Below are 12,898 nucleotides of genomic sequence, written 5' to 3'. Positions count from 1 at the left end.
AGGTGAATTTTACCAAACATTTAAAGAAGAATGAATACCATTCCTTCTCAAACTCTTCTAAAATATTGAAGAGGAGGGAACACTCCCAAACCAATTTTATGAGGAGAGCATTACCCAAAGCAGAAAAAGACATTACAAGAAAAAAAAATACTATAGGCCAATATACCCAATAAATACAGATGCGAAGATCCTCAACAGAAAACTAGTAAACTGAATTCAAAAACACATTAAAAGGATTGTGGTATTTATGACCATGTGCTATTTATCCTTGGGACACAAGGATGATTCAAAACATGAAAATCAATCAATGTGATATACCACATTACCAGAATGAAGGATAAAAATCACACAATCATATCAATAGATATAGAAAATGCATTTGACCAAATCCAACATCCTTTTATGATAAAAATGCTCAATAAACTAGGAATATAAAAAATTTACCTCAATATGATAAACACCATATATGAAAAGTCTGTCACAGCTAACCTCATACTCAAGAGTAAAAAACTTAAGGCTTTTCCTTTCCTTTAAGATCAGGAATAAGGCAAGGATGCCCACCTACTCTTTTTACTTTTATTTAACATAGTACTAGAAGTCCTAAAGAGAGCAATTAGACAAGAAAAACAAAAATAAAGGCACCCAAACTAGAAAGTAAGACATAAAATTATCTGTTTGTATATGACATAATCCTATGTGTAGAAACCCTAAAGATTTCACAATAAAACTATTAAAACTAATAAACAAATTCAATAGAGTTGCAAGATACAAAATCAACATTTAAGAAAAACAATCCCATTTACAATAGCATCGAAAAGAATATACTTAGAAATAAATTTATTTCAAGAGCTGAAAGACTTATACACAGAAAACTCTAAAACACTGATGAAAAAATTGAAAAATACACAAATAAATGGAAAGAAATTCTATATTTATGGATTGGAAGTATTGTCAAAATATTGTCAAAATGTCCATACTACTCAAAATGATCTACAGATTCAATGCAATTCTTATTAAAGTCCCCATGGCAATTTATGTGAAAAACAAAATTTTGAAATTCATACGGAACCAAAACAGACCCCAAATAGACAAAGCAATCTTGAGGAAGAACAAATCAATAGGCATCACATTTCTTGATTTCAAATTACAGTTATCAATACAGTATGGTACTGGCATAAAAAGGACACATTGACCAGTGGGACAGAATAGACAGCCCAGAATAAACCATATATTTATGGTAAATTGATCTTCAACAAGAGGGGCAAGAATACATAATGGAGAAAAGATAGTCTCTTCAATAAGTGATGCTGGGAAAACTGGATATCCAGTGCAAAAGAATGAAACTAGACACGTATCTTACACAATAAACAAAAATCAACTCAAAATGGATTAAAGATTTAAAAATAAGACTGGAAACTCTAAAACTTCAAGAAGAAAACATGGGAGAAAAGCTTCTTGACACTGATTTATTGGATATGCCATCAAAAGCAAAGCAATAAAAGCCAAAGTAGACAAGTGGGAATACATCAACTAAAATCCTGTACAGCAAAGGAAACAATCAGCAAAGTGAAAAGGCAACCTATGGAATGGGTGAATATATTTGCAAATCATATATTTGATAAAAGATTACTATCTAAAATATATAAGGGAATCCTATAACTCACCCCCCCAAAAAAACAAATAACCCAATTCAAAAAATGGGTAAAAAGTTGAAAATCACATATCACTTATATGTGGGATATAAACCTAAAAGCAACAAATGAACAGGACAAACAGAGACTCATGGACATGGACTATAGACTAGTGGTTATGAGAGTGTAGGGTGTGGGGGAGGAGGGGGTTGGTAGACAGTTAAAGGGAGTCAAATACAGTGGGGTAGGCGTAAGATGAAGTAGGTAAAGGGGATCAAATATATGGTAGCTGAAGGAAACTGGACTTTGGGTGGTAAACACACAATAGAATATACAGATGTCAAATTATAATGATGTACACCTGAAAATTACAGAATTATATTAACCAATGTTACCACAATAAACTTAATAAAAAAATATAAATAAATAAAAATAAATGGGTAAAAGACCTGAATAGACATTTCTTCAAAAAGGACATACGAATTGCCAGCAGGCATATGAAAAAGATATTCAAAATCCTGTTTACCTAATCATCAGAGAAATGCAAATCAAAACCTCAATAGGATAACACTTTATGCTGTTAAAATGGCTATTATAAAAACAAAAACAAAAACAAAAGATAAGTGCTGGTGATGATATGGAGAAATTTTAACCCTTGTACAGTATTGGTGTGAATGTAAGTTGGTACAACCAGTATAGAAAACAGTATGGAGGTTTCTCAAAAAATTGAAAATAGAACTACTATATAATTTAGTAAACTCACTTCTGGGTTTATACCCAAAAGAACTGGAATCAGGGTCTGGAAGAAATATCTGCATTCCTTTGTTCATTGCTGCATTATTTACAATGGCAAAGACATGGAAACAACCTAAATGTCCACTGATAGACGAATGGATAAAGAAAATGTGTATAAATATAATGGAATATTATTCAGTCTTAAAAAATAAATCAATCTTGTCAATCATTGCAACATTGATGGACTTAAAAGACATTATGCTAAGTGAAATAAACCAGACACAGAAAAACAAATACGACATGATCCCACTCATATCAGGAATCTAAAATAGTTAAATTCATAGATGTAGAGAACAGAATCATGTTTACCAGGGGCTGGGGTTAATTGGAAAAGTATTCATCAGGAGGTAGACAGTTTCACTTATAAAAGATGAATAAGTCCTATAGAACTACAGTACGGAATAATGCACATAATTAACAATTCTATACTGAATACTTAAAAATTTGTTAAGAGAGTAGATCTTATGTTAAATGTTCATATCAAAGAAAAAAGAGAGAGGGAGGAAATTTCTGGAGATAATAGTTTAAGACACTGTATATGGTGACAGTTTCACAGTGTATACCTTCAAACTCATCAAGATGCATACATTAAATGTGTACAGCTTTTCTGGATGTCAATCATACTTCAATTTTTAAAAATGTAATCAAAGAGGTGAAGAACTTGTACACTAAAAACCACAAAACATTGCTCGAATAAAGACAAAAATAAATGCATAGATAGCTCATGTTTGTGGATTAGAAGACAACATTGTTAAAATGTCCACACTACCCAAAGTGATCTACAGATTTAATGCAATTCCTATCAAAATCTCAATAGTATTTTTATAGAAACAGAAAAGTAAAATCTTAAAATTCATATGGTACTACAAGAGACCCCAAATAGCCAAAGCAATCTTGAGAAATGAGAACAAAACTGGAGGTCTCAAACTTCTTAATTTCAAAACACATTACAAATCTACAGTAATCAAAATGGTATGATACTGGCATAAAGACAGACATACAGAACACAATAGAGAGGCTAGAACTAAACCCACATATATACAGTCAACCGATTGACAAGGGGGGCAAGATAAACAAAGGGGAAAAGACAGTACCTTTGACAAGGTGATATTCATATGCAAAAGAATAAAATTGGACTCATGTTATACCATACATAAAAACCAACTCAAAATGGATTAGACTTAAACATGAGAACTGAAACTCTAAAACTCCCAGAAGAAAATAGGATAAAAGCTTCATGACACTGGCCTTGGCAATGATTTCTTGGATATTATATCAGAAGTACAGGTAACAAAAGCGAAAGTCAAGTGGGACAACATCAACAAAAATGCTTCTGCACAGCAAAAGAAACACTTAACAATGTGAAAAGCCAACCTATGAAATGGAAGAAGATATTTGGAAACCATATAGAGGTTAATATCCAAGATAAATAAGGAACTCAACAGAAAAAATATAAACAACCCAATTTTAAAAAATGGGCAAAAGACCTAAATAGACATCTCCTCAAAGAACACATACAGAAAATAAATGTTGATGAGGGTGTGGAGAAATTGGAACCCTTGTGCAGTTGGTAAAATGTAAAATGGTGCAGCCACTATGGAGAACACTATGGAGGGTCTCAAAAAAATTAAAACTAGAACTACCAAGTGATCCAGCAATCTGATCTCTGGGTACTTATCCAAAAGAATTAAAATCAGGATCTCAAAGAGATATTTAAACTCACATTCAGTGCACTGTTCATAATAGCAAAGAGATGGAAACAACCTAAATGTCTGTCACAGATGAGTGGATAAAGAAAATGTGATATAACATACAATAGAATATTATTCAACTAGAAAAAGGAAATCGTGTCATATGCAATAGCATAAACGAAACTTGAGGGCATTAAGCCAGTTACGACAGGACAAATACTGCATGATTCCACTTGTAAAAGGTATCTATGGTACTCAAACTCAAGAAGAAACTAGAATGGTGGTTGCCAGGACCGGGGGGAAGGGGAAAATGGAGGATTGCTGTTCAATGGGTATAAAGTTGTCATATAAGATGAAAAAATCCTAGAGGTCTTCTGTACAGCTTTATACCTGTAGTTAACAACGTTGTAATGTACACTTAAAATTTTGTTAAGATGGTAGATCTCAGGTTATGTGTAGTTTACTACAATAATAAAAAAAAAAAAAGATAAGGAGCCTACGGCCATGCCACTCTGAACACGCCCGATCTCGTCTGATCTCGGAAGTTAAGCAGGGTCCGGCCCAGTTAGTACTTGGATGGGAGACCACCTAGGAAGACCAGGTGCTACAGGTGTAAAAAAAAAAAAAAAAAGATAAGAAAAAAAGAGATCTCTATATATTCACTAGTGTTAAGTTAGATCCTTTGATATCTTAAAGGAACTTGAGAAGAAGTCAGACAACTGCAAAAGCAAAGGGCTAGAAAACAGAACCCACTTAAATGACTTAACCGCTGAAACGCATGAATTAATATATTAAGCACTGTAATAAGCAGATTATTTACATCTCAAAGTCTTTAGAAGCTGAATATTCACATATTTATCATTTAACTATACTTTTACTTTAAAGGCAAGGACAGAATAACTGACTTATGATTCACTTAAGTAATTTCATGTGATCTAGTTTTGGCTCTGAAATACTCATCATGAAAGCATCACCAAATTAAATGACCGTAGAAAGGGGTATGTGAAACATCCAGCAAGTTTCTCACTAAGTAGGAAAGATCCATACTAAGATTGTTTCCTTTGATATAAACATTCTTAAAAAATCAAGAGGAATTCTGGTTGAGGTGGCTCAGTCGCTTCTTACTTGGATGCATCCTCTCTGCTCAAAAAAAACATATATATATACACACATACACACAGGCATATACACATGTATATATCCACAACATACATATATGTTCATATATATGCATATGTAAAAATATACAGCTAGGCTAGAAAACAAAATAAACATTTCTGTGAAACAAAAACAAACTCCAGGTGAAAATAGAGGATGAAGCTCTTCCTCTGCAATACAGTATTATTTTATATTTTTAACCTTTATATAAATGATATTATGCTGCATGCTACTTGTTTTAAAATTTTTTTAATTAAAATTGTTAGGATGACATTGATTAATAAAATCAAGTAAGTTTCAAGTGTACAACAATACATCATATGTATATTGCATTGTATGCTCATCACCCAAAGTTAAATTTCCTTCTGTCACCAAGTATTTGACCCCCTCTACCTCATCTATCTCCTCTCTTCCCCGCTTCCCTCTGGTAACCACTAATCCACTGTCCATGTCCATGAGTCTGTTTGTCAGGTTTGTTTGTTGCATTCAGTTTTGTATCCCACATATGAGTGAAATCATATGGTCTTCAACTTTTTCTGACTTATTTTGCTTAGCATGATTATCTCAAGGTCCATCCATATTGCTGCAAATGGCAGTATTTCATCTTTTCTTATGGTCGAGTAATATTCCATTGTATACATGTACCACGGCTTCATTATCCAATCATCTATCGAAGGACACTTCGGTTGCTTTCATGTCCTGGCCACCGTGAATAATGCTGCTGTGACCATGGGGGTGCATATATCTTTGCGGATAAATGTTTTCAGGTTTTTTTGTTTAAATATCCAGAAAAGGGATTGTTGGATCATATGGTAATTCAATCCTTATTTTTTGAGGAACCTCCATACTGTTTTCCATAGTGGCTGTACCAATTTACAGTCCCACCAGCAGTGCATGAGGGTTCCTTTTGCCCATAGCCTTTCAACACTTGTTATTACTTGTCCTGTTGATGGCAGCCATTGTAACAAGTGTGAGATGGTATCATATTGTGGTTTTGATTTGCATTTACCTAAGAGCTAGTAAAGTTGAGTATCTTTTCCTATGTCATATGTCAGGTCCTCTGCCCATTTTTAAATTGGATTTTTTTTTAATTGTTGAGTTTTATGAGTTCTTTGTATATTTTGGATATTAGGCCCACATTGGAGGTGTTGTATGCAAATATATTCTCCCATTTGGACAGGTGCCTCTTTGCTTTGTTGGTGGTTTCTTTTGCTGTGCAGAACCTTTTTAGTTTGATATACTCCCATTCATTTATTCTTGCTTTTACTTCCCTTGCCTTTGAGGTCAAATTCAGTGCTTAAATATTTTTAAAAATGCTTTATCTTTTAGAATAGAAAAACTTAGATTTACAGAAAAATTGAGAGGACAGTACAAAGAGTTCCCATATGCCTCACATTCAGTTTCCCTTATTAACATCTTACATTACTATATTTGTTAAAATAAATGAATTAAATTTGATATATTATTATTGACTAAAGTCCATAGTTAATTTAGATTCCCTTAGGTTTTCCCTAATGTCCTTTTTCTGTTCCAGGATCTCATCTAGGATACCATAGTATATTTAGTTTTCATGTGTCTTTAGGCTCCTCTTGGCTGTGGCAGTTTCTCAGACTTTGTTTTTAATGATCTTCAGTTTGAGGAAAACTGATCAGGTATTTTGTAGGATGCTCCACCACTAGAATTTTTCTGGTGTTTTCTTATGGTTAGATTGGGGTTTACAGATTATTAGGAGGAAGACCACAGTGGAAATGTGCAATTTTGATCACATCATACATACTATCAACATGATTTATGACTGTTGATGTTGGCTTTGATCACCTGAGGCAGTGTTGGGTTTCTACATTGTAATGTTACTTTTTTAATGCCTTTCCATACTGTACTCTTTGGAAAGAAGTCACTATAAGTAGCTCAAAGCTAAGGAGGGGGAGTTATGCTCCTCTTCCTTGAGGTGAGGCAGCTACACAGATTATTGAGAATTCATCTGCATGGGCTATTTGTGTCCTCTCCCCCATTTATCAATGTACTCAATTGCTTTATTTGTCATCAGTATAGACTCATAGATATTTATTCTATACTTTGGGTTATAATCCAATATTATTATTATTTTCTTTTGCACAAATCGTTCCAGCTTTGGTCACTGGAAACTTTCAGTTGGCTCCTGTGCTCTTTTGACATATCCCCAACAATATTTTTTATGTTGTTTTGAGCACTTCCTTACTTTCTGGCACTACAAAACGCTGAAGGCTCATCTTGCATATTTCCTGCTGGAATCAGCCATTTCTCTAAGTGGTCCAAGTTCCTTTTACTTAAGAGTGGTATTAGAAACTGAGATCTGGATGCTGAACACACTTGTTGCTATTGGAGTGTCATTTCATTTAGACTCTCTCAGTTGACAGAAAAATTAACACTAACCTATGTATATACACATATCTATAAAGATTTCTATATGTAATCATTTGTATATTAAGTTAAACTTGAGTTCATACTAATGTCTCCAACTCTAAACCATTACCACATGGATCATTCTAGCTTCCACTCTTTGCTTATCTGTAAATTACAATGGTGAGAAACCTGGCTCCCATCAGCTGCCATCATTTACTTAATTACTCCATTTCATTATACATGCATATCAATATCAGAATTGTTAACCAGTACCCCCATGGACACAACCTTAGCAACTAGGAAACAATGATTATGTACAGTTCTGTTTGCCTCTCTGTTGTCTCCACACATTTCCAAAGATACTCACTCACATCAGCACCTTTTCCCCAATACCTTCTGTGAGGCTGCTTCATATATTTGTTAACACAGTTAGATCCTCTTGTCAGTCTGCATTCTTTCCTAGGGTTCTGCAATCTTCTAAATGATTTTTTAATATTTGTATACATTAATGGTTATTATTCATGCTGTACAGTTTTATGGCTTTGAAAAATGTCTTGCATCCACCATTACAATATCACACAGAATAATTTTACTGCCCTAAAAATCTCCTGTGCTTCACCTATTCCTTTCTTTCCCACTCTCCCCCAAATCCTGACAACCACTGATCATTAACTGTTGCTGTAATTCTGTGTTTTCCAGAATGTCACATAATTAGAATCATACAAAATGTAGTTTTTCATACTCGCTTCTTTTACTTACAAATGTGCACTTATAGTCCCTCTCTGTCTTGTGGCTTGACAGTTCTTTTTTTATTGCTGAATTATATTTCATTGTATAGATGTAGTACAAGTGAATGTATCCATTTGCCTGTAGAAGAACATCTTGATTGCAAGTTTTTGGCAATTATGAATAAAATTGCTATCAACATGCTGGATTTTGTATGAATATAGGTATTCAAACCAATTGGAGTAAATAAAGAACTAGAAGCACAATTACTGATTATATGGTAAAACCATATTTAGATTTGTAAGACACTACCAAACTATCTTCGGAAGATGTTGTACCAATTTGAATTCTCAGTAGCAATGAGTAAGAGTTCCTCAGCATACTCAACCGCATTTGGGACTGTCAATTTTACTGTGAAATTTAGCCATTTTTAATAGGCGGATACTGGCATCTCATTATTGTTTTATTTTGCCATTCCATGATGACAAATGATGCTGAGCTCGTTTTCATATGCTTATTTGACATGTACATAACTTCTTTGGTGAAGTGTCTGTTATTTTGCCCATTTTTTGAGTAGTCTGTTTTACTACTGTTGGATTTTAGAAGTTCTTCGTGTATTATGGATACAAGTCCTTTATTAGACATATGTTTTGCAAATATTTTCTTCCAGTCTGTCGCTTGTTTTTTGATTCTTTTAAAAGTCTCTTTCACATAGCAATTTACAAATTTAATAAAGTCTGATTTATCCATTTTTTTCTCTCATATAAATCATGCTTTTGGTGTTATACATATAAATGCAGCACCATACAGGTCAGTTAGATTTTCTCGTTTCCTTCTAGAAATTCTATAGTTTTGTGTTTTACATTTAGATGTATAATCCGTTTTGAGTTAATTTTTTGAGAAAAAAAATGTATAGATTCATTTTTTTGCATATAGATATCCAGTCGTTTCAGCACAATTTGATGAAAAGACTAATCTTTTCTCCATTGAATTGCCTTTGCTCCCTTGTCAAAGATCAGTTCACTATATTTGTGTGCGTCTATTTCTGGAGTCTTTATTCTCCTCAATTAATCAATTTGTCTTTTTTTTTTTTTTTTCGCCAACACCAAACTACTTGATTATAGTAAATTTTGAAGTTGGGTAGTGTCAGTCCTCTAACTGTCATCTTCTCTTTCTTCTCCTTTGGTACTGTGTAAGATATTCTGGATCTTTTGTCTTTCTCTGTAAACTCAGAATCAGTTTGTTTATATCCACAAAATAGCCTGCTGGGATTGTTAGGACTGTGGGGAATTTACATATCAATTTGGCAAGAACCGACATCTTAATATTAAGTCTTCTGACCCATAAACACAGAACATTTCTGCATTTATTTAGATCTTTAATTTTTCAGCAGGGTTTTATAGTTTTCTGCATATAGATCCTGTACATATTTTGCTAGATTTCTACCTAATTATTTCACTGCTTTTTGTACTATTGTAAAGAGTGTTGTGCTTTTTATTTCAATTGTTCATTTCTTGTTATACAGAAAAACAATTGACTTTTATATATAAACCTTGTATCCTCCAACCTTGCTATACTCACTTATTAGTTCCAGGAGTTGTTTTAGCTTGTTATTGTTGATTATTTGAGATTTTCTACCTACATGTCATCTGAAAAAAGACACTTTCATTTTTTCCTTTCCAATCTATGTGCTTTTTATTTTTTTTTATTTTACTAGCTAGCATTTCCAGTACAATGTTTTTTAAAAAGTGGGGAGAATGGATATCCTTGCCCTGTTTCTGATAAAAGGGGAAAGCATCCTGTTTCTCACCCATTAAGTATGATGTCAGCTGTAGGGTTTGTAAATATTCTTTATCAAGTTGAGGATGTTCCCCTCTATTCCTTGTTTGATGAGAATTTTTGTCATTAATGGGTGGATTTTGCCAAATGCTTTTCCTACATCTATTGAAAGAATAATATGATACCTTTTCTTTAGTCTGTTGATGTGGTAGATTACTTTAATTGATTTTTGAGCCAGCTTTGGGTACATGGAATAAATCCCATTTGTTCATGATATACAATTCTTTTGATACATTGTTGGATTTGATTTCTCAATATTTTTTTTCAATCAAATATTTTGATTTTCCTAATATTAAGGTTTTTTGCATCTATGTTTATGAGAGAGATTAGTTTGTAGTTTTCTTTATTGTAATGTATCTAGTTTTGGTATTAAACTAAGGCTGGTTCTCATAAAATAAGTCAAAGTGTTCCCTTTGCTTCTATTTTCTGTAAAAGACTAGAGAATGAGTATCATTTTATAATTCCATTTCCACTCCCCTCTTAGTATATCAATTATACTTCTTTATAATTTTTAGTGGTTGCCTTAGAGTTTGCAATATACATTTACAACTAATCTAAGTCTACTGTCAATTAACCCTATACCGCTTCACAGGTTGTATAGATGCTGTACTATAGTTATATACACTAAATACTAATTCCCTCCTCCTATCCCTCATAACATTCTTGCCATTCATTTCACTTATCCATATATGCAATAATTATCTAACACATTGCTATTACTTTTAGATCATTTAGAATAAGAAAAAGATTTTACCTTCACTTATTCCTTCTTCTATGCTCTTTTTTTTTTTTATTATAGAGATATGGTCTTTTTAATCTAACCAATACGATTTTCCTTCTCTTTGAAGAACTTTAAACATTTTTTTGCAAGGCAGGTTTAGTGGTAACAAATTACCTTATTTATTTATTTTTTTTGGCCTAATAAAACCTTTATTTTTCTTAACTTTTGAAGAATCTTTTTGCTGGACACAGAATTTTAGGTAGGTGGGTTTTTTTTCCCCCTCAATACTTTAACTGTTTCACTCCACTCTCTTCTTGTTTGCATCATTTCGGAAGAGAAATCCAAAGCAATTCTTATCTTTGTTTCTCTATAGGTAAAGTGCTTTTCTCTGGCTGTTTGCAAGATTTTTCTGTTTTCAGTTTTCTGTGTTTGAACAAGATATGCTTAGGTGTATTTTTTGGTAGTTATCCTGCTTAGTGTTCTCTGCTCAGATCCTGGATCAGTGGTCTGGTATCTGTCATTAATTTTGGAAAATTTTCAGCCGTCCTTACTCCAAGTATTTCTTCTGTTCCTTTCTCTCTTATTCTTCTGGTATTCCAAAAATGTATATACATTTTAAAACTGTCCCATAGTTCTTGGATACTCTATTTTTTTATAGTATTTTTTCTCTTTGCATTTCAGTTTAGGAGTTTCTATTGACATGCCTTCAAGCTTATTCTTTCCTTGGCCGTATACAATCTACTGATGAGCGTATCAAAGGCATCATGTTTTTCTTTCTAGCATCTCTTTTTGAGTTTATCTCTGCTTATATTACATTACATCTGTTTTCGCATGTTGTATACAATTTCTCACAGACTCTTTAGCATATTAGTCATAGTTACTTTAAATTCCATATATGTGATCATTCCAAAACCTGTGTCATATGAGTTTGGTTCTGATGCTTGTTTTGTCTCGAGACTGTTTTTCTTTTAGCAAGTCTTATTTCTTTCTTGTTGAAAGCTAGACATGATGAATAATGTTAATAGGAACTGAGGTAAACAGGCTGTTAGTGTGAGGTTTTATGTTAATCTGGCGAGGAGTTGGGTGGTGTTTAATGTTTTCTCTAGCTGTGTCACTGATTTCAGTTTCCTCTAATGTCCTTGGTTTTGTCTTCCCTGTTTTCTTTGAGTTTCCCTAAAAACTTCTTAAACAGAGTCTGAGCTTTGCGGGTCTTTCAGCTGTAATCCACAGCTGATGCCGTGAGTTGGTGATAAGGTGTGGGGTAAGGGGAAACATTCTACAATCGTATAAAGTTTCAGTCTTTCAGTGTGCCTGTGTCCCCAGTCTGTTACCCTACACAAGTGTTTCACAGCATTTTTTCCCCTCTCTCTTAGATGAGACAGGAAAGCGAGAGGGACCCGAAGTCACATAATGTCCTTTCTCCCACAGTGGAGAAGGCTTTGGTAAAGTCATTTTACTTTCTGGGTAATCCTCTGTTACGTGGAAACTCTGGGTGTATTTCAAAATTATAACTTTTCCCCTTCCCATGCCAGGAACAGGAGATTTTTTTTCTTGACTCTTCAACTTGAGAACTTAGTGGGGTTCCTAAAGGTGAAAGTCATGAAAGTGTTGGGGCCCCCACAGACTGCAGCCCCCAGGAGTTTGTCATTCAAACACTAATCTACACTCTGCCTCAAGCAATTTGTCAAAGTTACCACTTAGGTATTCCTACCAGTTTATGGCTCTAGTATCTTCCACTCCTGATAAGCAGATCTTGGCTGTGATTCTCTGTAATTGCCTGTCTCTCTAAATTTTGGGGTTACAATATGCTGTGACTTTAATTCTCTGATGGGTCCAAGAAAACGTCATTGATTTTTAGTCTGTTTGGCTGTTTTTCTTGCTTCAAGACAGGAGTGACGACTTCTAAACACTTTATATGTTGGAGGTGAAGCCAGAAGTCTGCTTTTTTCATTCAA

The 12,898-nt window shown here is 33.7% G+C and overlaps 1 protein-coding gene and 1 pseudogene across 3 annotated transcripts in view; one reads left to right on the top strand and one right to left on the bottom strand.

The window, feature by feature from the left end:
- The window catches only part of RBM41 (RNA binding motif protein 41), a 57,892-nt gene that overhangs the window by 10,137 nt on the left and 34,857 nt on the right, over positions 1-12,898 (bottom strand). The window lies entirely within an intron of this gene.
- LOC111732013 lies at positions 4,612-4,730 on the top strand (annotated as a pseudogene).

The sequence above is a fragment of the Pteropus vampyrus genome, unplaced genomic scaffold, assembly GCF_000151845.1.
Source record: "Pteropus vampyrus isolate Shadow unplaced genomic scaffold, Pvam_2.0 Scaffold419, whole genome shotgun sequence".
Classification (NCBI taxonomy): Eukaryota; Metazoa; Chordata; class Mammalia; order Chiroptera; family Pteropodidae; genus Pteropus; species Pteropus vampyrus.
This window is presented reverse-complemented; position numbering and strand designations above follow the sequence as displayed.